This window comes from Arachis ipaensis, chromosome B01 (assembly GCF_000816755.2).
Source record: "Arachis ipaensis cultivar K30076 chromosome B01, Araip1.1, whole genome shotgun sequence".
Lineage (NCBI taxonomy): Eukaryota > Viridiplantae > Streptophyta > Magnoliopsida > Fabales > Fabaceae > Arachis > Arachis ipaensis.
The window spans coordinates 132,095,669-132,104,063 of record NC_029785.2 but is presented as its reverse complement, the minus strand read 5'-3'; positions in this window follow the sequence as shown (position 1 = coordinate 132,104,063).

Genomic DNA, 8,395 nt, shown 5'->3' with positions numbered 1-8,395 from the left:
ACTTTAAGAGGTTTATTTCCTTCTACGCCAGAGTTTAGACTTGGTCAACGCACCTCGTTGGGTTGGTCTATGTCTATCTTAGTCAGAATTGGTGCTTACTTTAGGAATCAATCACAAAAGAGACTATAATCCAATGTAATTGTTATAACTGTAAAATATAAAAAGTTCAGACAAGCAAATAATAATGGCAAGAAAATCATATTAGGTATAATATCAAAATTAATTATTAGTATAAAATATATATTTAAATATAAAATATGTATTAAAAATAAATTAAATTATATATATATATATATATATATATATATATATATATATATATATATAATAAAAAATTTTAATAACTAATTTTAATATATAAATAATATTTTAGGGTTACATATGGGTGTTAGCTAAGATTGGCATGGGACACGTTGTTTAACCCCATAAGCTTAGGATAAGACCAAAGATTATTAACTACCATTACGTGATTTGAATCATTTCGTAATCCTCATTATTCGATTGCGTTAATGCTGTGATTACGTGATTATACGACAACCACAGGGTCATTATTATTTAATTATAACTAATTTTTGCTTGGTTATGGATTGATTGTTTGACGTTGCTTTAATTTATTACCTAATATGTATAAATTTTGGCTTAAATGATCTTTTGATTCGAAAGCTAATTGCTATGTATACACACACATCATAACGTTTTTTGTTTGATTGTGTTTGTGCATGACTTTTAGCTGAATTAGACCCTTGATTCTTGAATGTGTGGACATTAATTATTTGGTAAACACTTCAACATTATATTTTTCCCGATCATTGATTTCTCCGATGAGGAGTGCTAGGGCCAGCAATTTTTTTATTTTTTAACCATCAATTGACTATCAATAATATTTTTAATGGTGTGAGATTAAATCCAATAGTGTAGAATCATTCAATTTTCTTTTGATGGTTAAATGCTGGCCAACTTTTAAAAAAGTTGCTGGCCCTAAACTTTCCCTTCTCCAATTACTTGGTCTCCCTTATGGTGTGAATATAAGTTGAGTTTTTCAAATATTAATTAATTTAAAAATACTATTTATATATTAAAATCAGCTACTAAAATTAACTATTAATATATTTGTATATAAATACATGTGTGATTTAATTTATTTTCAGATTATGCTACGTGTACACTAAAATAAGCCACCAGTATAAAATACATGTTAGAATATAACTATATGTTAAAAATAAATTAAATCACACGTGTATTTATATACAAATATATTAGTAACTGATTTTAGTGACTGATTTTAGTATACAAATAGTATTTTTGTACAGAAAAATATTTCTCTACTCGGTCTAAAAATGTTCTATATGTTGAGAAATTGAGACAATCGGTCAAGCAAGGTCATAGTGTCAACGTTTTTCAGTTTTAATAATTAATTCCCAGCGATTAAAGACTAGTTATTTATTAAGCTAATCATTACGGATGAGATTAAATGGCTGGGGTGCTTTGACGTAGATCACACATATTGTTAGAACTTTGAACAAAAGAAAACACGGGTCAAAAAGCTAATAATAATATATATAACATAATATTTATTTCTTTTATTTTTTTATATTTATTATAAAAATAATTTATTTAGACAAGTATTGTTTTTAAGAACGATTTTTTTGTTGTGAAATTATATCACTGCTTACGCCATAGAAACTAGAATGCAGTTCAGAGAGCATAAATGATTTATTAAATCAGCTTGCTTGCTGCGGTATACCTTGGTCTACATGTTATCCTGTATTTTTTTTAAGTTTAATATTATGTGTTTGTACATCATTGGATATTTAACAATTTATTAATAGCAAGATTCAATCACGAGGGATTTGGATCCTCTAAAGTTTGAATTTCACTTTAGAGAATAAATTATGATCTTCTACCTTGAATAGTTTCTCTTTCATATTTATTATTGGTCCCACCTATAAAATTAATGGTGAGAGATCACACTTTACTCTCTAAAGTAAAATTCAAACTTTAGAGGATCCAAATCCAATCACGAGGATGTGGTCTAAAATCTAATGGTTATTATTCACTGTCTCACTGACTGCGATGGCAAAGATTTTAGAAGCCAAAACTTAATAGCAAGATTCTCCTTTTCTGCTTTTAAACTAGAACATTTCTTTTATTTTTTTTATACTAGTTTTAATTTCTAAATATTTCATAATAGCTAAATATACAAGTTACCATAGTTGATTTTTTTTTTCCCAATGAAAACGATTTTTCGAAAACAATGTGATTTTTTTTTGTTATTGTACAAAATAACTAGAATGGCCCTACCTGGTCTCACTGTTTTGGGAAGTTCCGGAGATATTCATTGGAAGGAATGGGCTATTGGCTTTCTTGTAGAATTGTTTAGGCCTCTTTGTTTCTGCCAATATTTTGTAACCAGAAACTGTTTAGGGATGCTTTTATTTAAAAACAACCTTGTGGTCAAGAAATCCAACAGATGCTCAAGTTGTCTCTATCCTTTTTTTTTAATTTAATTTCATGCCAAAATAAAATCTATTATTGAAAAATATACCAGCAGTGGACACACAAGTAGGGCCGTAAAAATGGGTCAAGTTTATTAGGCTGGCCCATTTACCCGTTTAAATGGGTGACTTTTGTCTCTAATCCAGGCCCATTTAAATTTTGGACTGAACCCGATTAACTCGAAAAAAATTGCGGGTTAAACAGGCTAGCCCACGGACTAAACGGGACCCGCATAAAATTTGATTTTTTTTTTTAAAAAAATTCAGATTTTGGCCAAACATAATTAGAAAAAACCGATCCGACCTGTAAAAAAAAAGATTTAAAAAAAAAATTATTAAGCCAATAATCATGGATTATAAGCTCATTAATCAAATACCAATAGTCTAATACTATGCAAGATAAAAAAATTCAGCCCAAAAGATAACCCTAAACTACAAAAATAATATGCAAGATAAAAAAAATTCAGCCCAAAAGATAATACCCAACTCATGTACAATATAAGAGTACAAAAATTAAAAAAATTCTCTCTAACATTCATTAAAAATTCAAACGTACAAACTACAAAGGAAAAAGAAATAGCCATAACCCATATGCCCTAAATGCTAAATTCCTAATTCTTCATTTCTTCAACACAGCACAGTAAACGTTCAAAGGAAAAAGGAAAAACACTCTGAAGTAGCATGAATCCCTAATTCTTTGTCGGTGTTATTGATGAGCATCCCCACCATTAGAGCCTTGCGAGGCTCTCATCACCGTTAGCCCTTTAGTTTTCGTTACTTCATCCATTCTTCAGTCTTCACTCAGATTCTACTCTTCTTCAGTTTTCATAGCCTTCGCTCATCACACTCATCAATTTTCAGCCAACTATTGTAAGATTAATTTCTTGTCTTAATAATAAAATATGAATGTTATTTCTTTTCTCATAAATCTTAGGTTCTCAATATTTAGATGAATAGTATGATACTAACATCAATTATTTATCTATTCTGTTTTGTTCTGGGTTACTTTGGGTTATAGTAAGGATTAATCTGATTCTGTGTTTTTATTTTTTGTTAGTGATTTAATTTTGAGATATGGATGACTATGCAAGAGATATTGTTGATCCAAATGTTGAGGTAGAACAAATTTTCTTGGACTCAGCCTCTAATGATGACTTTGATGATCTTGTTGATGACAAAGTCTCGCCGGAAGTAACTCAAGCGACACCTCTTGTAAGTATTCCACCTACTGCTATTGATGGGTCAAATTCTAAAAAGAGAAAACGATTAACTACATCTAATGTCTGGGATAGCTTTATAAAAATAGTTGGAAAAGATGGAAAAACAAGGTGCAAATGTAAAAGGTGTGAAAAATAATACAAAGGTGGGAATAGTACTCATGGTACCTCTACATTGAGACGACACAACATCATTTTTTCCAAATCATGAAACTTGGGGAGTTCACGACACACAGGGATATGTCGTCTCAATGTAGAGGTACCATGAGTACTATCCCCACCTTTGTATTCTTTTTCACACCCTTTACATTTGCATCTTGTTTTTTCATCTTCCCCAACTATTTTTATAAAGCTATTCCAGAGTGTAGTTAACTGTTTTTTCTTTTTAGAATTTGACCCATCAATAGCAGTAGGTGGAATACTTACAAGAGGTGTCGCTTGAGTTACTTCCGGCGAGACTTTGTCGTCAACAAGATCATTAAAGTCATCATCAGAGTCTGAGTCCAAGAAAATTTGTTTTACCTCAGTATTTGGATCAACAATATCTCTTGCATAGTCATTCATAACTCCAAATTAAATCACTAACAAAAAATAAAAACACAAAATCAGATTAATCTTAACTATAACCCAAAGTAACCCAGAACAAAACAGAATAGATAAACAATTGATGTTAGTATCATACTATTCATCTAAATATTGAGAACCTAAGATTTATGAGAAAAGAAATAACATGCATATTTTATTATTAAGACAAGAATTTAATCTTACAATAGTTGGATGAAAATTGATGAGTGTGATGAGCGAAGGCTACGAAAACTGAAGAAGAGTAGAATCTGAGTGAAGACTGAAGAATGGATGAAGTAACGAAAACTAAAGGACTAACGGTGATGAGAGCCTCGCAAGGCTCTAATGGTGGGGATGCTCATCAATAACACCGACAAAAAATTAGGGATTCATGCTACTTCAGAGTGCTTTCCCTTTTTCCTTTGAACGTTTGCTGTGCTGTGTAGAAGAAATGAAGAATTGGGGATTTAAGATTTAGGCCATATGGGTAATGGGCTGATGGGCATATGGATTATGGCTATTTCTTTTTCCTTTGTAGTTTGTATGTTTGAATTTTTAATGAGTGTTAGAGAGAGTTTTTTTTATTTTTGTACTCTTATATTGTACATGAGTTGGGTTATCTTTTGGGCTGGATTTTTTTATTTTGCATAGTATTGAACTATTGTTATTTGGTTAATGGACTTATAATCCATGATTTATTGGCTTAATAATTTTTTTATTTTTTAAATCTTATTTTTTGTACATTAAAATAATATTTGCTAAAAGTGCTACCTTCTTTAAAAAAATGTAAAAATAATTAAACGGGCCACCCATTTAGCCCGCGGGCTAGCCCGTTTAACCCGTAATTTTTTTCGGGTTAATCGGGTTCAGCCCGAAATTTAAATAGGCTTGGATAAGAGGCAAAAGTCCGTCCATTTAAACGGGTAAACGAGCCAGCTCGATGGGCTTGGCCCATTTTAATGGCCCTACTAATACAAGTGTCATAAGTAGTTATACTTTGGCTGACAGAAAAGAATTCTTTGGTTCCTCATGGTATCCGCCAGACCAACAGGTCAAAAACCAATCCGTCATGAATTTGAGCTCCATTAAAGGGTTTGTTACTGGCCAATAGGTTGCTGCTTGCAGAAGGCGAAATTCGAACTCCTAAAACTTACTTGAAGAAAAGAATCCTTAAAGTTTAAGGTAAGGAGATGAACAAAATGACATATAAACATCAAACATGATATTATTAGCTAAGTTTGTATTTTAATAACTTATTCCGTAGCAATATATTAGATCACTATAAATTATTTTAACCTTTTTTATTTGTGTGAAAATTATCTTTAGACGTGAACTCCATCTAAAATGTTAGGGATAAAATTAAAAATATTTAGAATAATTTTGATACAAATTAAAAATATTTAAAAAATTAAATAAATAAAAAATATTAGAGACAAAATTGAATAAAATAAAATGTTAGAAATAATTTAAAAAAAAATCGCAAACATTAATTACAAAAAAGTATATTTTAGGCAAATATTATTAAGCTATCACTGTGGATCTGTGGTCTCCTTTCTTTCTTACTCTATTGGGCCTCAGCCCCTTTGATTTTGTTATTAAGTATTTGTTTTGAGCCTCATTGGACACCTAACAGTGATCAGCTCGGACTAAAAATGCTTAACAAGAAGCCCAAAACGGCCAATATACTCGAGGTTACGTGAGTCCTTCTCGTTAATAAATGTCATCGTTTCGTAGCTGAGAAGAGAAACAAAAACACGCGAACCCATTTCTGACTGCGACAAACACGGCCTTGCACACCTGTCGCAAAATATCTAAATCTAAATTTTAAAGATTGAAACCAAATTAGTTTGTCTAATGATTAATTCATTAGTCTATCTAAATAAGTGTAAAAAATTTAAATTTCGTTTTATACAGCCATCTATTAGTCGATAATAAATTCTTAAATGAAATTCCAATCAATAGAATTTTCTTTTTCTAAAGATTGAAATAAATTCTGACCAACAAAAATAAAAGCTAAATAAATAAAAGCAGGTTTTGCACGTGAGAAACGGAGTTGAAACTTGAAATATCACGATATTTGACGCAGTGATAAGACAATTTTCACCTTAGGAACCGAAGGGAACATAGGTCCAATAAGAAGAGACCACGTATATACTTTACGCGGCGTACACCGTAGAAAATGGTTGTTTTGTTTCGTGATATTCTGTGTGTTTTTGTGGCACTTGTGTGCACTTTTTAGCTTTTTTGGTTAAATAAATAGAAAAAAAATGTAATGGCTTCAAGGGTGGGGTCCACAACCGAGTGTCTGATCCATTCAAATATCTGTATTAGACGGTTTTACCCTCAGTCACCCACCAATATGTTTACCTTCTTTGAGTTGTTTCCTTAGTCAAATAAAAAAAAGAAGGAATCAAGAGTCGGTCAAAGATAACGTAACTTAATTGGGTTGCTATGGTTGTGGTTAATTAAACTGTTATAATAAAAATACAAAATCTGGATTTTGTTTATATTTCAAATTATCTTTAAAAAAAATATATGCCAGAGACCAAAGATATTAGAAAGCATACGTGTACCGTCGAGATTTAACTAGATCAAAAGAGTCACGAAAAGCATATTTCGTGTAGTATAGGTGCCCCAACACACACTGCACAAGGCACAGCACAACGTGTTCCATTGCAGAGTAAGATACGTACAACTTTATTAGGATCAACTTGTCTAAGTTCATTGCAAGGTTCACTAGCTCATAATGAATTCCCCACAAGGAAAGGATGCCTCAACAAAAATCATTTTTAGATTTTAGCGATACTAGGTTGCTAACGTTCATATAAAGTTGTACACAAATTTTTTAATTTACTTACGAATATAAATTCACAAATATAAATTTTTACTTAAAACTTAAAAGACAATTTCTTTTTATTATTTTATTTTTATACTTAAGTTATTTAGGCACTAGAGGGTATAAGCGTAAAATCAGGTTAACACCCCAAATAAGAAACAATTTGCACGTGGCGGGACGATCACGTAATTACACAATTTTCCAAGAGTTTTCCGGCTGCTGCCCTCGTCTCTCTCTTCTTTGAACTTTCCCTTCTCATCACAGAGCTTATAAAATGGAATCTTGAGCTTCATTTCTCTTTTCTCTGAATCTCATTAACCATTCCGCTCTATTAATCATTCCATTCAAATTCAAATCAATAGATCTTATCATCATTCTCCTCCTCGAACTGTAAGTAAACATCAATTCTTGTATATTTTTCCATTCTTAGCTTCTTTCTCATCAACTTAGATCAGAATTAGAATCTCCCATTTATAGATTTATTATTACTTTTTCTCTATTTATCTATATAAATTCATACCATACTTTAGATATAGCTTATAGTCGTAAATATATATAAAGTCTTAATTTCTAGTTGTCCTATATTGTTTCAATTTCTGGGGTGTGGCTATTTGATCATACACCAATGACTACTGGTAGCTGTATTGGAATCTCTACCATGAGACCTTGTCGTAGAATCCTAGGTAGCTACAAAAGCTCATCGCTTTTCGGGTTTTCTCCAACCAAGTTCAAGGATTCATCATCAATCATGGGAATCATGACTAAATCATGTCATCCCAAATCATGTCATCGTCATAGATACCATACCTGTAATAGTGATACTCAGATTGTAGGGTACATAAGTGTGATCAATCCGAATCGGAGAGATTTTAGCGTCTCCGGTCCGAATTGGGGTCTTTCTAGGAGTTTTAGCACTAGATTCTGTGTCAATATTGGTAGTATTAGGCCTAGGGTTGTTTCAATGATACCGAATGTAGCTTCGGATTTTAGAAACCAGTCTACTTCGGTTGATTCTCATTCTAATGACACAAGCTTTGAGAAGATTTACATTCAAAGTGGCTTGAATGCGAAGCCCTTGGTGATACAAAAAATTGGGACTGATCAGAGTAAATTGGAAGAAGTCACTGAAGAAACAAGTGATGGATCAAATATAAATATACATAGTTTCAAGGATTTGAGTGACAATAAGGTTAAGAAGGAGTTGTCTGAGATTGAAAAGGAAGCTTGGAAGTTGCTTCATGGTGCTGTTGTCACTTACTGTGGGAATCCGGTTGGGACTGTTG